The 17,368-nt window shown below is 41.7% G+C and overlaps 1 protein-coding gene across 1 annotated transcript in view; it reads right to left on the reverse strand.

The window, feature by feature from the left end:
- CAMTA1 (calmodulin binding transcription activator 1) overlaps window positions 1–17,368 on the reverse strand; it is an 841,285-nt gene that overhangs the window by 779,772 nt on the left and 44,145 nt on the right. The window lies entirely within an intron of this gene.

Here is a 17,368-nt window from a genome sequence, read left to right on the forward strand (position 1 = left end):
GGTGTCCGCTGTGTGTGCGAGTTATGTGTGAACACCAAGTTCATTTGGCTATTGCAAAACATGAATAGAAGAGGAAATATACTGCATGGGGAAATGCACTCATTAAACTTAAATTTTAAAAGGATGAAAACACAGATTACACTTTATTTTTAAAACTGAAATGAATTTTAATACAGAAAATGAAGACAGCATTTTGCAAATTTATCGCTCAAAGGGTATCTCTATTTGAGGAAACCAGCGTGTTACACTTTGAGAGATGAAATGTTACAGCTTGTACACCAAAATCAAAAAATGAAATTAAATTAAAAAATGAAATGGTTACCAAGGTAATGCAGGTCAGGGGATCAAAGGTGAAGGGTCACACATTATTAAAAAGAAATCCAAAAGGACGGCTGCATCATGATCTCTGCAAAACAAAGGAGCTCCAGTAAGTAAAACCAATATCTCCGAGAATTTAAAATCAAGTTCTTGAAAAGAAGACTCCCCTGTAATTGAACACAGTCATTCCTGATTCCGTGTAGAGCCATTTTTATTTAGGTACAACACCAAATTTTAATTACCTTTTTGTAAAAATTTAACCATTCAATCATATTAAAACCCCAAATATCCCCCATTATAAGTGACTAAGAAGTGCTGACAATTCCACTGGACCCCACACGCTGTTTTCTGGAAATGACAGTGTTTGTTAAGTTGCCAACATATCAGAAATCTAATTTGGTCACAGCGTGGTGAGTTTTTTTCCTCTCCTCAAGGAATGAGCTCCAAAATTGAGTTTTTGCAAATTTGTTTCATTTGAAGTAGCTGCATAAAATTTCCATTATTGGAACATTTAGTATAACAATGTTCTAGAAGACAGCAATAAAGTGATACATGATAAACTGTGTAACTATATCTATTAAGATCTGTTCTCACATTCAACTCTCACTGCGGGACGGGGTTGGTGGGGCGGGGACACAACATTTTAAGCAAAATAACTTGCTGTCTCCACTGGAATTACACAGAATTAACAGAAGCTTGACACCAGCAATATCTTAACAACAGAAAAAGAGTATATGACAGTTTAGGCCTCAATTTCCTGTTATTATTTACTCATCTCCCTCATCAACAAACCAAAAAGGACATTAATAAACCTTAAAAGGACAGAAAGGGCTAAGGTTTTGTTTTGCATCATGTGGCCACCACGGATATCATGACAAACATACTTATTAACTTTGCGGCAATAGCAAGCATAACGATTAGGAGTTACAGTAAATAATTTCCATATTCCTTTCACTAGTAAATAAAATGACTACTATTAGTGATCTTTAGTCTCATCTCTGAAACTAAACTTGAGCAGGCTACACTTTCCTGATTTCAGGATCCAAATTCCTTACTTGTTGCTGGACAGGCAACAAAAGAAATAACGCCTCTCCACCTACGAGGGTAAACGAGAGCACCACTAGCCAAAAAGAACTGTAAGTACCATTCGGTCTTCCAGTCTCCGAGCTTAGTTTCAATCTTACAATATCTAACATTTGAGTTTACCCTGATAAAATCAAATTCCCCAAATACTTCCATAATAAAATATAGACAACTGCCCCAAAGGATTTTATTAAGAGGAACAGAATACTCTTTCTGGTGGCTTAGAGCAATCAATAAATAAACTCTATAAAGATTTTGTTCCCCCGATTAGGTTTCGTTAAAAAATAACTTGCAGTGCTTCATGCACTAGACACTGTTAGCGCCTCAAGGCCATATTTCTAAAAAAACGACTTTCTTTTTAAGTTCCAGAGCTACTGAAAAGTAAACTAGCATTTCATTTATCTGGGATGCTCATCTCATGTAAAGTCTGTCACATACGTATTTGTTGCTGGGAGGCATGCAAGCAATTTTGAACACTATAGAAGGAACCGATACCCCATCAAAACAAGGCATATGTTGTTTTAGTAGCACTGTTATTCAGACCACTTTAGCACGTTTGTAAGAAAAGGCAAGAAGCCAGCAAGTATACCGTTAGCCAAGTTTTGTTTTATTAAAATATTTCCTATTAAAAATGAGAAGAAGTATATTCAGATCAAATATATGTACCCCTTCATTATCAAAACACATGTATTTATTAAAAAACTTCTGGACAAGAGGAGAATACTTATAGATGCTTCTCGAAATTCTAAATCATTTCTAAAATTCACCGACTCAGAAAAAAAATGTGTTAGCCCAAATTTTCTACTAGCTTAAGCCCTGCCAAAAGCTGCACACACCAGCCTATGCCAACATGATGTGATCCCCAAATAGAAGGAACTGCTCTTTGAGGACCTGAAAGCATTACAACCAACGAAATTCCCACAAATAATTTCACGGAAATGAATATAATCTGAGTAATAAACACAAAACAAACAGAACACTCCCCACCTAGGCACTTGGAAGTTCCAACAACTTGAATAAATTTGTGCCAGTAATGATAACATTTTAGGTGATTTAAGAAAATCTGTAATATGAAGGATTTCAGCTAATGTCTTCAAATGTGTTTGCTATTTGGGGTGGAAGAAGGGAAGGGCTACCAGGAAGGAGTTTACCACGTCCCTAATATTCAAGGATCCTAGAATATAATTTAATAAGTAATAAGAGGGCTAGAAACAGCCAGGGGCCAGCACAACTGGGGAGCACGGATTCAGCCGCAACAACAAAGAGCTGAGGCCAGAGCCCCTTCGTGGAGGCAGGTATCTGGGACACACATCCTTCTTCCCACAGAAACAGTCTGACACCTGCCTACTTAACCGGAAGTCTGTTGAAGCAACAGTTCTGCTCCAAATTCTAGAGGCTATGGGACCTGAGGAGCTTTTTGCTTTTTCCCGAAGGGCTGGCCCAAGCTGAAATGTAGGAAACAGAACATTCTACTAGCCCCATCCCTGGGCCCCAGACAGAGTGCCTCAAGGACTACGAATGAACTGGATTCATACATACCAATACATGCAAAGATTCAGGGTGTAGGCGGCGGCGGGTTCTTTAACCCAAAACAAATCCTAAGTGGCAGAACTAGCACTTTTATTTACATCAAGGGGTAGAGAAGGAGAGTCCTCTTCAAATGACAAGCAGTAACTGAACTAAACAGGGAATGCTCAAAAACCCTACTAACTCCTAAAACCTTAGGAGCATAACTAGTATACCCTATCCTCAAGCTAAAACCGGAAAGAAAACTGTACCACAGGGCTGGTGAGTTATGTTACTGAAATAAGAGACACACCAAGTTTCACTATCACAAGACCAACAAGTCACTGGAGTTCTAGCAAAGAAGACTTTGCCAGGGAAATTCTCACCCATATTAAGCTCTCACTTCCTGGACAACTTTTTGTAGGGATATGTTTTCCAACATGCTCAATTTGTACTCTAAGTTTTTGGGGGGTTGTTTTTTGCGCTTTTTGCTTTGGTTTGGTGTTTTTTGTTTGTGGTTGTTGGTTTTTGGGTTTGGGGTTTTTTTGTTTTGGGCCAAGGACCAGCCAGCATTTATAAGCAAAGAGAATTGGTTCATTTCTCAACTAAGCAGACATAGAAGAAAGAATGTCATTTCTAATACGGTTAAATCATGACAGAAATGCTGCCATTCTCACCTCAAGCATATTACTTTCAAAACACATAGAAGAACCAGAAAGAAATAAAAAAATAAAGAGCCAAGAAAATTCAGAGAGTCAGAGAAGCTACGAGACAGTTGAAGAAAGCCATTAAAATAGAGCCCTATATATTTTACTAATTCTTTACAAAATGGCTATTAACTGAACAGAATAATGCTCTCTGCAGCAGACACCAATCTCATCAAGTGTACTCAGAGAGTAAAAGGAGAAATGTCCAGCCAAAGGTTTATTATACTGATGAGGCAGAGAAAAGTTTTAATCTATAAACATAAATAAATAAATCACCAAAACGTCACTCAATAAAACAGGTAACTCACTAGAATAAACTGCACTTGAGCTAAGTATATCCTTCTGTTAAGTGGGGACTGTATTTCTTTTACCCTTTCATGTTAGGATTTGTTAGTTTCTTCAGCATATGAGAAATACTGCCTGGCTGAAAAACCAAGAAAATAAAAGCACTTGGTCTCCATGTTTGTGGCTCCTCCAAGTGGGGCCCAGGGCAGCACAGCCAGCAAGAGGTACCCCGTCCCTGACCCCCTTCCCACAACAGACACCATCTCTGCCATTTTTTTTCAACCTTTCTGAAAATATATTTCCTCTGTCAAGCTTCTCAAAGATAGTCTGTTCTAAAATATGTGCCTGTTTCTCAAAACATTTTATAAATGATACAGCAACATACACCTACAATCATCATATTATTTCCATCACAATCCTCAAAAAGAAAACAAAAGCTAAAACTACAAGTTAAATACCTTTCTACCTAGGACTTTATCCTCAACAATAGAATTTTTTCCCTAATAGCTTCAAAGATTTCACAAGAGGAGGAAGCAAGCGGGAGGAAGGGGCTGCCACGAGCGCGAGGGAACTCGTACGGGTGGTGGGTGCGCTCACTCTGGTGGAACGGTGACGGCCGTGGGCGTGGGCGTGTGCGCACTTCTCAGAAGGAGGTGCAATTACACCTCAGAAAAGCTATTTAAGAATGCGGTCAGAGACTGAAAAGCTAGCCTCACCGAGCATTGGGCAGAGTACTCCAGCATGTGTAGAAGGCCTCAGGAGTGGAGAAAAAATGAGCCTTAGAGCACTACTGCAGACCCACCTAACAAAGCAAAACCTTAAAGGTTCAAACTGCTTACAAGCAACTTAGTTGCATCCCAGAACAAAGTTCAAGAAGAACTAAAGGGTCCTGCTCTCTTAAATCTTGTCTGTCAATCTCCCACCTTTTAATCAGATATGGTTGGGTTTTAGTGAACCATCCTGCTGTTTTCTATTTATTTCCTGTGTTCTTGGTTCCTTTGCTCTTCCTTTCTGCCTTCTTTTGGATTAATCAAGTACTTTTAGTTTAAAAAAAAATTTTTTTAAAGAATGGGGGGCGGTCAAAAGGCAGGGACTTTGCCCTCTCCCTGCACACTTTAAACCACACAGCCATGCTGTAGACACTATGCAGAAGAAGCCAAGAGTCACAGGGGAGACAGTGGGAGCCACCTTCCAAGCCACTGAACCAACCAATTCTGGAACCACCTGGTTCTGGTCTTCTTAGGTGAAATAACAAAAGTAATCTCATTGTTTAAAATAAATGCATACAGCACAGGGAGATCAGCTCAGTGCTTTGTGACGACCTAGAGGGGTGGGAGGGAGGCTCAAGAGGGAGGGGATATGGGGATATATATATGCATATAGCTGATTCACTTTGTTGTACAGCACAAATTAACACAACATTGTAAAGCAATTATACTCCAGTAAAGATGTATATATAAAAATAAATAAATAAAACTGGGCAAAAGAAACTGGAAAAAATATTTTTAAGTGTGTATGTATATATATTTTTTAAATTTTTTAATAAAATAAATACATAAATATTATAAATTTAAAACATTTGATACTGATTACTAGCTTTCATATTAGCCGCAAACCTGAAATTACCGTAGTTTCTAAATTGAAAATCAAGGCACAATATGACAGTTTCTTTAAGAGACTTGAAAAATCAGCTTTAGACATACTCCTAGCTTTGCAAATGATATGCAAATTCACCAAATATTCTTAAATTTCTTCCTCAGATTTAGCATTTATATTATGTCAACTCTATCACAACTGAGACCCGTTCCTTTCAGGTACTATCCCCACTAGGGAAAAAGAATAATACAATATATGCCAAATTTCCCCAAACACAAATTTATAAGAAATAAAACAAAAGCGAAACAGACCCACCCACTGCTGACTTTATTTCTACATGACCTGTTTTCAAGCTTACTAACCTACACGCAGTGCTTACTTTAATTGCTCTACTGGCTTCCTACAATGACAGTCAGAACGATTAGACTCCAACATTTCCCACTTCCTCTAGTCACTGATTCTCAAGCTTCAGATGAATAAGAATCCCCTATTTAAACCAAGTCATTTGTAAAAATAGTTCTCAAGTCCTTCCCCTAAGACATTACAGTTTAGTACATCAAAAGAAGAGCTAAACAATCTGCATTAGTAAAACCCCAGGTGAGTCTGACTAGAACAGTCCACAATCCTCACTTTAAGAAAAACTGCCCAGGACTTCCCTGGTGGCACAGTGGTTAAAGAATCCACCTGCCAATGCAGGGGACACGGGTTCAAGCTCTGGTCCAGGAAGATCTCACATGCCACAGAGCAACTAAGCCCATGCACCACAACTACTGAGCCTGCGCTCTAGAACCCACGAGCTACAACTACAGAGCCCGCACACCACAACTACTTAAGCCCGCACGCCTAGAACCCTCGAGCCACAACTACTGAAGCCCGCGCCTAGAGCCCATGCTCCGCAACAAGAGAAGCCACCGCAATGAGAAGCCCGCGCACCACAACGAAGAGTAGCCCCCCCTCACCACAACTAGAGAAAGCCTGCGCGCAGCAATGAAGACCCAAAGCAGCCAAAAATAATTTTACTTATTTACAAAAATATTTAATGTTTTATTTATTTATTTACTTTAAAGAAGAGAAAAGAAAAACTGCCCAGGTGGGTCCACCCCATCCTCCAGTCTCCACACACACCCGCCTCCTGCAGACATCCAGGCACAGATGTCAGAGCTGCCAAAGGGTAAAGAAACAAATTCCAGCTGCTATCAGCTTAAGGTGGCCCTTAAGTTTTTAAATGCCAATGGATGCCTAAGAAGTCTCTAAAACCCCAAAGAATAAAGCTATACTGAAAGATAGGGTAGCTATATAAGATACAGGGAGTTCTTTTCCAATTAGAACCAATTCTAGGTTCCAGTAATAGCTCTACCACTTACTACTTCTATGACCTTGGACAAATTATTTAGTTTTTTTAACTAAGTCACATTTTCTTCATTTATAACATGAAGATAACAACATCCCTACCTTATAGGGTTGCTATGAGTATTAATGAAAATAAGTAATATAAACTGAGTAGCATGGTGCTTAGGACTTAAAAAGCAATAAACATAAAGATGTGGCAAATATATACAATGGAATATTACTCAGCCATAAAAACAAACGAAATTGAGTTCTCTCTCGTGAGGTGGATGGACCTAGAGTCTGTCACACAGAGTGAAGTAAGTCAGAAAGAGAAGACAAATACCGTATGCTAACACATATATATGGAATCTAAAAAAAAAAAAAAGAAAGAAAAAATGGTTCTGATGAACCTAGGGGCAGGACAGGAATAAAGACGCAGATGTAAAGAATGGAACTAAGGACGTGGGGAGGAGGAAGGGACGAAGTGAGAGAGTGGCACTGACATACACACACTACCAAATGTAAAATGGACAGCTAGTGGTGAGCAGCCGCAGAGCACAGGGAGATCAGCTCGGTGCTGTGTGACCACCTAGAGGGGTGGGATAGGGAGGGTGGGAGGGAGACGCAAGAGGGAGGGCATGTGGGGATGTATGTATACGTGTAGCTGATTCACTTTGCTATACAGCAGCAACTAACACAACAATGTAAAGCAATTATACTCAATAAAGATGTTTTTTTAAAAAAAGCAATAAACACTGGCTCTGTGATCACTATGATTACCATGCTGATCGTCTTGCATTCTTTTGCTTATCTGATTCTTTCCAAGGTTTACAAGAGGGATACGGCTATCCCCATTTTTTCAGATGAGCAACGGTTAAGGTTCAAGACATAAATCTTAAAAATGTCAGAGCTGGAATTGAAACTCCATCTGTCCAGGTCTGTCCCACTCCACGGCTCTGACCCTGACAGGTACGGAAGGTGTTCCGCCAGCCCTGACAGCCTCCCATGTCCGTGCTCTGCAACAGGGCTCTGCACACTGAGGTTCCCAATCACGTTTGCGGAATAAGGCAATGAATGAATAGTAAGGTCCTCAGGGGCAGCAGAGGGGAATGTACTCTTCTACATACACTACCGTACCTACCGTACCTATCCCACCGCCCCTTACTCTACGGATTTAGAAGGATACATGTGGGACTTCAATCTGGGGAACCACAGATATAAATTCAAGAACTTGCACACAAAAAAAGGAAGAGTAATGATTTTCTACTCTGCAGTTCTACTCACTAATTTAACTTAAAGACAAACTCATTCGTTCAACAAATGTATATTGAGCACCTAACCATGGGGCAGGCTCGGTTACCAGGTGCCCGGGACGTGTGATGAAGAGCAGAGAAGACGTCCCAGCTTTGTCTATCTTAGCCACTGAGGCGAGGATTCAGACACAGAACAAGTCATTTCAAGCACCACGAGCAGAGTGCAGGATGCTACGGAAATACACAGCAAGGGTACCTCATCAATTCTGCTAGGGGGTCAGGCAATTTTCCCTGGGGAAATAATGTTTAGCTGAGATCTGGAAGATGACATGGTAGAGAGGGACCATATTCTAAGAAGAAGAAAAAACAACACGTAAAAGGCAACGTGGGAGGAAGAACATGAGTGTAGAAGGAACTCGGGGGGAGAACAGAGAACAAGGGGGGAGAGGCCAGGCAGGAGGCCGGAGGGGTGACAGACAAGATTACACAGGCCTTGAGGACCATGTTGAGAAGTTGGACGGTATCTTAAGTATACGATGGAAAATTATTCAAGGGATTGAGAAATGGGGTACCATAATCCAACTGGCATTTTAAAAAAACCACTCTGGCATCTGGGCGGAGACTGGGTTGGGAAGGGGCAAGGGTGCAAGTAGGGACAGGGGCCAGGAGATCTCTAGAAGCCGTCTGGGCACAGGTAATTGTGGCCTGGACTGGAGAGGTGGCTGTAAAGAGTGATTTAGACTGGAAATTTATTTGGAAATAGAGCTAGTAGTCTTGGATTCAATACATAAAAGATGAAGGAGGTGTCAAAAATGACCTCTGAGGAGCGACAGCGATGCAAGATGGCAGCCACCACGGGCTCGGACAATTTATGAAAACCGAATATACAGCCTTAAAATAGAATGTGGACCTAAATACCCAGAAGCACCCCCCTGTGTAAGATCTGTAACAAAAATTAATATGAATGGAGTTAACAGTTCTAATGGAGTGGTGGACCCAAGAGCCATATCAGTGCTAGCAAAATGGCAGAATTCATATAGCATCAAAGTTGTCCTGCAAGAGCTTCGGCGCCTAATGATGTCTAAAGAAAATATGAAACTCCCTCAGCCTCCTGATGGACGGTGTTACAGCAATTAATCAAAAAGAAAAACCACAGGCCCTCCCCTACCCCCCATTCGATTTAAGCAGTCTTCGTTTTCCACGGTAGTAAATTTTCTAGATACGTCTTGTAGCCCTCAAAGTACTGAAAAGGAAGCTCCCATTCAAAGGCAGTTTATCTTAAGATACTGTAAATGATACTAATTTTTTGTCCCATTTGAAATATATAAGTTGTGCTGTAACAAAAAAAGAAAAAATGACCTCTGAGAGGAAACAAATAGTAACTCTAGATTGGAGAAACCTGATAAGCACTGCCTCAGCCAGGTGATGGAGGCTAAGAGCACCACAGCGAGAAGTCTTGTTGATAGCAGGCACCCCTGATAAGATGAGACGAGAAGGGCTCTGCACCTTCAAGGTCTTCCTTCCCAAAACCCATAATCCCAGCCTAATCACAAGCAAAACAGCAGACGAACTCAAACTGAAGGACATCAACAAATACCTCATCTGTCAACGTCACCAAAAACAAGGGAAGTCTGAGAAACTGTCACAGTCCAGAGGAGCCTGAGGAGACATGATGACTAAATGTCAGGTGGCCTCCTGGATGGGGTCCTGGAGCAGAAAAGGACATCAGGGGAAAACTAAGGAAATATGAAGAATGTGTGGAGTTTAGCTTATAATCCTATATCAGTACTGGTTACTGGCTGGGATGAAGTACCACCCTAATGTTATTAGGGGACGCTGGGTGTGTGGTACACAGGAACTCTGTAATATTCTTGCAACTTTCCTGTAAATCTAAAACTACTCTAAATGTAAAAGTTTATCTTAAAACTGGCCCCCTGGTCTGACTTAAGCACCTGGGAGGTGCCCTTTATTGAGACAGGAGAGACAGACGGGAAGACCACAAGCTCATTTCAGACACATGAAACAGGACAAGATCCTGCACTGGAGGAATCAGATACCAGGTGGGCAGCTCTGGTGGGGCCCTCGGCAGAGAGAGCTGAGCTCAAAACAAATGCAGGAGCCCTCGGCAGGATGAAACTATGGGAGTGGGCAGGGTCACTGAGAGCAAAAGTGGATATCAGGAGGTGAAGGGCCTCGGTTGCTTCCTGAGAAATATCCACGTTTACCAGTCACACAAGAAGAAGGTCTAGTCTCAAGCCCTGAGGAAATCCCACCTTAGGTGCTGGTAGAAGAGAGCAAGATGGAACATCCAACACGGGGGAGAAGAACCCAGGGGTGCATATGCCAACCCAGAGGCCAAGGGAAAAGCACAGTCAACCTGTGTGAATATGTCTGAGAGATCAAGTAAGCCCTGGAAAATGCTCCTTATCTTTAACAATTCTGAGATCACTAGTGATCTATGAAAGAGCTTTCAGAAGAAGAATGGGAATTAAATTCAGACTGGAATAGCTGAGTAAGAGGTGAAAAAATGAGGAAAAACTAACTCTTACAAGAAGTCTGGCTCTCAGATTTGCACACCCATGGTCACAGCAACATTACTCACAACACCTAAAGGTGGAGGCAACCTAGGCGTCTATCGATGGATGAATGGATAAACAGTGTGGTACATACATAATGAAATATTATTCAGCCTTTAAAAAGGAAGGAAATGACATGTGGATGAATCTTGAGGACATTATGCTAAGAGAAATAAGCCAGTCACACAAAGACAAACGCTGTACAATCCCACTTATATGAGGCACTTAGAGCTATCACATTCAGAGAGACAGAAGTAGCAAGGCATCTGCCAGGGCTGGAGGGAGAAGGGAGCAGGGAGTTAGTTGCACAACAGTGTGAATTTATTTAATGCCAAGGAACTGTATACTTTAAAATGGTTAAGATGGTAAATTTTACGTTATATATGTCTTAGCACAATTAAAACTTTTTAAAAAGAAGTCTGAGTCTCAGAATGTTAAATTCATATCAAGCTATAATGATTTACAATGAAAAATATTTGAAGCTGGATACTTTAACCTAGATCAGCACTTTCCAAACACGTCCCTAATGATGTGTGTCACAACACACACAAGTCACAGATGTTGATCCCCTCATGCTCTGCAAGGGGGCCTGGGCCACCCAGACCCCGGACCAGTGGTCTCTGATCTCAAGAGTACTCATCCATTAATCCCATATGTCTTATAAATACTTTTATTTTTGATGTGTTCTAAGATGTGAGAAAAGCTGAGAAACAATGGCTAAAGAAATGAAAATTACAGATTATTTCCATTCTATTTTCAGTGGCAAGAAAAGTTGCTTTAAATTAGTTTTCTTCATCAACCCACAACTTCTGCTGCCAAAAGGAAAAAAAAAAAGAAAAGAAAGATTGTCACCTCAACTTAGAGAAACAAATGAACCTCTACTACAAAGCCACACCTCACTTTCGCTAGATTTTTAAGGATAGAATAGGAGCAACAATTTTCTCTTCACACTAAGTCAGATCAACGAAAACTAAATCAATGTGTAACGGACAAAAAAAGAAAAAGGAAAGAACAATGTGGTACTGATGCAGGCATAAGATAAGCAGATCAATGAACAGAGAGCATCCAGATACAAAACCGTGTATTTGTGGAAATTTAGCACAAGGTAAAGGCAACATTTCAAATCAGTAGGAAAGGATCAATGATTCGATAATAAACATCTATTTGGGGAGAAAAAAGAAATAAGCTCTACCTCACTCTGCCAATATATACAAAATGTCTATGTGTATTAAACATCTAAGGATAAAAATTCAAAACAAAGAAGAAAATCCAGGGAGAATAATTAATAACTGGGGTAAGGAAACCTTTCCTAGGTATGCTGTCAAGGCCAGAAAGAGTCAAAGTTTGAAGGCGTGACTCACAGGACTGACGTGAGGACGCAACGAAGACAATTAAGACTGAAATATAGGGCTTCCCTGGTGGTGCAGTGGTTGAGAATCTGCCTGCTAATGCAGGGGACACGGGTTCGAGCCCTGGTCTGGGAGGATCCCACATGCCGCGGAGCAACTAGGCCCGTGAGCCACAAGTACTGAACCTGCGCTCTAGAGCCTGTGCTCCGCAACAAGAGAGGCCACGATAGTGAGAGGCCCGCGCACCGCGATGAAGAGTGGCCCCCGCTTGCCACAACTAGAGAAAGCCCTTGTACAGAAACGAAGACCCAACACAGCAAAAATAAATTAATTAATTAATAAACTCCTACTCCCAACATCTAAAAAAAAAGAATTGTTTAAAAAAAGAAGACTGAAATATAGGTTTCTAGCCAGGAAAAAATTATACATACACACTTTTTTAAGAAAAACACATAGAAATCAGAAATAAAAAGGGTGAAGAATCTACGAGAAAAAAGAACAAAAGAATGAACAGACAATTCAAAAAAGTAACACACGTGGCCAAAACATGTTAAATCTCAGGAGCACACAAAGAAATGCAAATTAAAAGAAGACACAGGGCTTCCCTGGTGGTGCAGTGGTTGAGAGTCCGCCTGCCGATGCAGGGGACGCAGGTTCGTGCCCCAGTCCGGGAAGATCCTACATGCCGCAAAGCGGCTGGGGCCGTGAGCCATGGCCGCTGAGCCTGTGCGTCCGGAGCCTGTGCTCCACAACGGGATAGGCCACAACAGTGAGAGGCCCACATACCGCAAAAAAAATTTTTTTTAAAAGACATAATTTTTTCACACACTGGACTAAGAAAGATTTAAAAAACTGATAATCCCTAGTGTTGGTTAGAGTTTAGGGAGCCGAACATTCTCATATTCAGCTACTGAGAGTACAGATCAGCGCCTCTCTATAGAGGGAATACGGCAAATGCTTGTGCTCTTTGGTGAGCAGCTATGCTGGCAGGCCCTAAGAAAATAACTGGAGAGGTGTGCAGAATACTGGGTAAGCAATAAGGGACTGGTTAACAATTTTTATAGAAACTCCATGCTCTGCAAGTTATGTACATCCACCTCCACACATATGCACTGGCATGCAAGATGACCACAACAGATTTTGGCATGGGGAGAAAAACAGAGAAGAGGTATCTGTGATTCCTTGGCGGGGGGGCTGGGGGGGCCGCGGAGGGGAGTGACACACACACATACATACACACACACACCACACACATACACACATATACACACGTATACATACATATATACACACACATATACACACACATACACACACACACACCACTTTAAGGCAGTATAATGCTTAAAGCAAGACAGGCTGGAAAAGAACTTCAATACATAAATCAACATATAATTCCAATTTGATTTGATTTTAAAATTACTAAAAACAGTCACCTCTCAATTGGGTAATGCCTGGAAGGATGAGTAGATCTGTAAATTATATTAATACAACTGAGAAACAAAGAGTGGACAAAACTAATGCCATGAAACAAAGCTAACTCAAAGAATTCCAAATATAATTGGATAATTAAATCCTTTCAAAGAAAATATAATTGTAATTTGAATTGGGGACATCAGTACTAATATCCCTACAACATGCAGACCCTCCCTACAATAAATCTTCATCTACAACTAATCTCCTTCGGGTCCCTCAGTGTGGGATAATAGTAAGTATATACTGGTCTCTGGCCCCAGTTCCCCGCAGAGAACTCCTAAAACCCTTGTAATTTCCTAAGTGTTAAGAACATCTTTTGTTCCCATATTTGGTCTTTGACCTGTCCCTGACACAGGGCTCCTGAAACCCTTGTAAATTCAAAGTGATAAAAGCACTAAGAGCATCTTTTGTTCTAGTGAGGCCACTTGTTTAGATGGCTCTGGATGAGGGCTGGTCACCAGAAAGACCAAGCCACAAAAAGAAGCTTGGAATTTTCAGCCCCGCCCCCCATTCTTCAGAGAGGGAGGGAGGCTGGAAAGGGAATTAATAATTGATCAAGAGGAAGCCTCCATAAAACCCCAATAGCACCGGATTCAGAAAGCTTCCAGATTGTGGATGTGAACACATCCACACTGGGAGAGTGACACACCCCAACTCCACAGGGACAGACACTCCTGCACTCAGGACCCTCCCGAGACCTCGGCCTATGTATCTCTTCGTCTGGGTGTTCATCTGTGCCCTTTAATAAAGTGGTAGTAAGTAAGTACTTCCCTGAGTTCTGTGAGTGACTCTAGCAAATTAATTGAACCCGAGGGAGGGGGTCATGGAACCTACGGTCAGCAGCACAGGTGACAACCTGGACTTGCGACTGGCATCTGAAGCAGGTAAATAGACTTTTTTTCCTACAATGCACTTGGCAACTCATTTTATTTTTATCCTCCCCTTTAGAAATTAAGCTCCCTGCAGACAGGCTTTTTTTTTGTTTTTTCTATTCCAGGAGTTTAGAAACTGCCTGGCACAGAGACACTCGTGTATTTGTTGGGTTAATGATGGCCTCCTCTCCTCTCTGTGGTCTCTCCCTCCCAGCACAGGTCGCTCACACCTACCAACCTGCTCTAGACGCCAGCCCAGCCGCCCAGCCTCCAGCCCGGCTCCTCTAGGAGGCGAAGGCACAGAGCTGCTGTTGTCTGTCCTCTGCCACCCTCAGCGCACCCTGCCCTCCAGCCACCCTGCCTCTCCCACTCCTTCAGACGTGCCAGGCTCTTCACCCCGGAGAGCCTTCCCGCAAGCCTGCCTCTGTCCACAACACTCCCCTCCCTGACCACTGATCTCTCTAACCCTCCCGTCCCTCCCGTCACAAGAAGATCACTTCCTGGGAGTCTTTCCCTGGTTTCTGATCTATATTAGGTCCTCTGCTCTTGAACAACCTTTCACAACCTTCATTTTGTAAATACATACTTATTCTTACAATTATCTGCTTAATGGCTGTTTCCCTTTAAAGGCAAACTGTGTCTTGATGACCAAGCTATACGTCCCCAGGGACTGGAACAGTGTCTGAAAAAAGGAGCTCAACTGACCAACTGAATGGCTGGCTGTCCTACTAGACCACAGACTCGGCAAAAGCAAGTTCAACGTCTATTTTGTCCTCTCTTATGTATCTGGTGACAAATACGCTGTCTGGCACAGAGAGAATGTTTAACATTTATTAAATAAATGCTGAACGAATACAGGGGTTAGGGACACCATAATCCTATTCCTGAGGAGAGGAAAAAAAAAAAAACTGCTACCACCTTGACATCTTGTTGCACAGAGCCTTCCTTCCAGATGGTCTTACTTAGGTGTGTTCCTCCACAGCATCCACCTCCTACAGCGCAGGCGTCTCCACCCACGTGTGCAGCATCCCCTTAGCTCAGCTCCCGCCGTGCGGGCCGCCTCCCAGGCCTCTGGAGATGGCAGCACACACAGCCCAGCACCCCCCCGGAGCTTCCCCCAGGGCGCCTCCAGTGAGACATCTCCCCACGAGTCACCTTCCTCCAGCACAGGAGAGTGGCTTATGGCAAGTTCCAGAGGGCGGCTTTCCATCAAGTTCCACCAGTGTGACACCACCACGACTTCTCCACCTTGCAGTAAGCCTCACATCACAGCCTGCCCTGGGGACGAGGCCTGGGTCTCAGCCCTGGGCAGGGTGGGACTCTTCCTTGGGGGCTCTACCTCAGCTCTAGAGGATGCAGCTACGCTGTACGTCTGCTATTCTTATATCCTTTAGAGTTCTCTTCACTTTTTATGAGCCTATCCCTCATTACTTCCATTCCCTGTTATGGTGAAAATTGTTCATTTTTTTAAAAAATTATGTTTTATATCAGCAAAACGAAAAGACAACCTACTGAGTGGGAAAAAATATTTGTAAGTAATATGACTGATAAGGGATTAATACCCCAAATATATAAACAGCTCAACATCAAAAGAACAAACAACCCGATTTTAAATGTTCATATTAGGGCTTCCCTGGTAGCGCAGTGGTTGAGAGTCCGCCTGCCGATGCAGGGGACGCGGGTTCGTGCCCCGGTCCGGGAAGATCCCACGTGCCACGGAGTGGCTGGGCCCCTGAGCCATGGCCGCTGAGCCTGCGCGTCCGGAGCCTGTGCTCCGCAACGGGAGAGGCCACAACAGTGAGAGGCCCGCGTACCGCAAAAACATAAAATGTTCATATTAAACTGTTTCTTTCAATTTACTCTTTGTTTTTTTTTTCCCCTGCTTTGATCCAGACTGATACAGATTTGGAATTAATGTGTGTAGTGTAAGGGTCGCATTTCTTTCCCCCTCCCTACATGAGTATCTAACTAAACACATTTATTGAAAAGACTGTTCTTTCTCTGCCATCCTGCAGAGCCTCCTGTGCGATAAACCAGGTGTCCAGATACGAATGGATCTGTGTCTGGACTATTTTGCTTAGTTGGTCAACTTGTCTAGCCTTTTACTAAAACCATATTATTTTAATGACTATAGCTTTACAGTAAGTCTTGCTACCCAGTATAGTAAGTCTGCTCAGTTTGTTGTTCTTCAAAATTATTTTGGCCATCCCTGCTGTCTGCACTCCTATGACAACATCAGTTTGTCAAGTCCACCAAGAAACGTCTGCTGGCATTCTGATTAGTACTATGCTGAAGGCATAGTTGAATTTGGGAAGAATCAGCATCTCACAACACTGATGCTTCTAATCCATTAACATGGTATATCCATCTATTGATTTAGACCTTTAACTTCTCTCAGTGTTTATTTTTTCCCTGTATAGATGCCTTACATTTCTTTACATTTATTCTGAAAAATCTGACTGTGTATGTTACTACAAATGATATTTTTATTCACTTTCTATTTGTTGTTGATACACAAAATTGCAATTGCGTCCAGAGTTACTTTGAATCTTGCAACCTTATTTATTAATTACAATAAGCTACAAGGAGATTTTTTTTCTACATACACAATCATGTCATCTACAAAAACAGTTCTATTCATTCCTTTCTGATCCTTGTACCTTTTATTTTTCTTGTCATATTGAACTAGGAAGGGTCTCTAAATAAAATAATAAAGTAGTGGTAATGGTGAAGATAACTTATTTCTATTCCCAGTCTCAGGAGGAAAACTTTCAACACTTCACCATTAAACATGATGTCTGCTATAGGATTTTTCTAAGTAATCTCTATCAAATTAAGGAATTTACCTTTTACTCATAATGGCTTAAGGGATTTCATTTTGAACAGATGCTGAATTTTACCAAAGGCAATTTTTACACCGATTGACATTATCACATTATTTTTCTGCTTTACCCTATTAACTCAGTGATTTCTACTCATTGATTTTTCAAATAGTAAACCTATCTTTGTAATAAGTCT

The sequence above is a fragment of the Neophocaena asiaeorientalis genome, unplaced genomic scaffold (assembly GCF_003031525.2).
Source record: "Neophocaena asiaeorientalis asiaeorientalis breed wild unplaced genomic scaffold, Neophocaena_asiaeorientalis_V1.1 scaffold275, whole genome shotgun sequence".
Taxonomy (NCBI): Eukaryota; Metazoa; Chordata; class Mammalia; order Artiodactyla; family Phocoenidae; genus Neophocaena; species Neophocaena asiaeorientalis.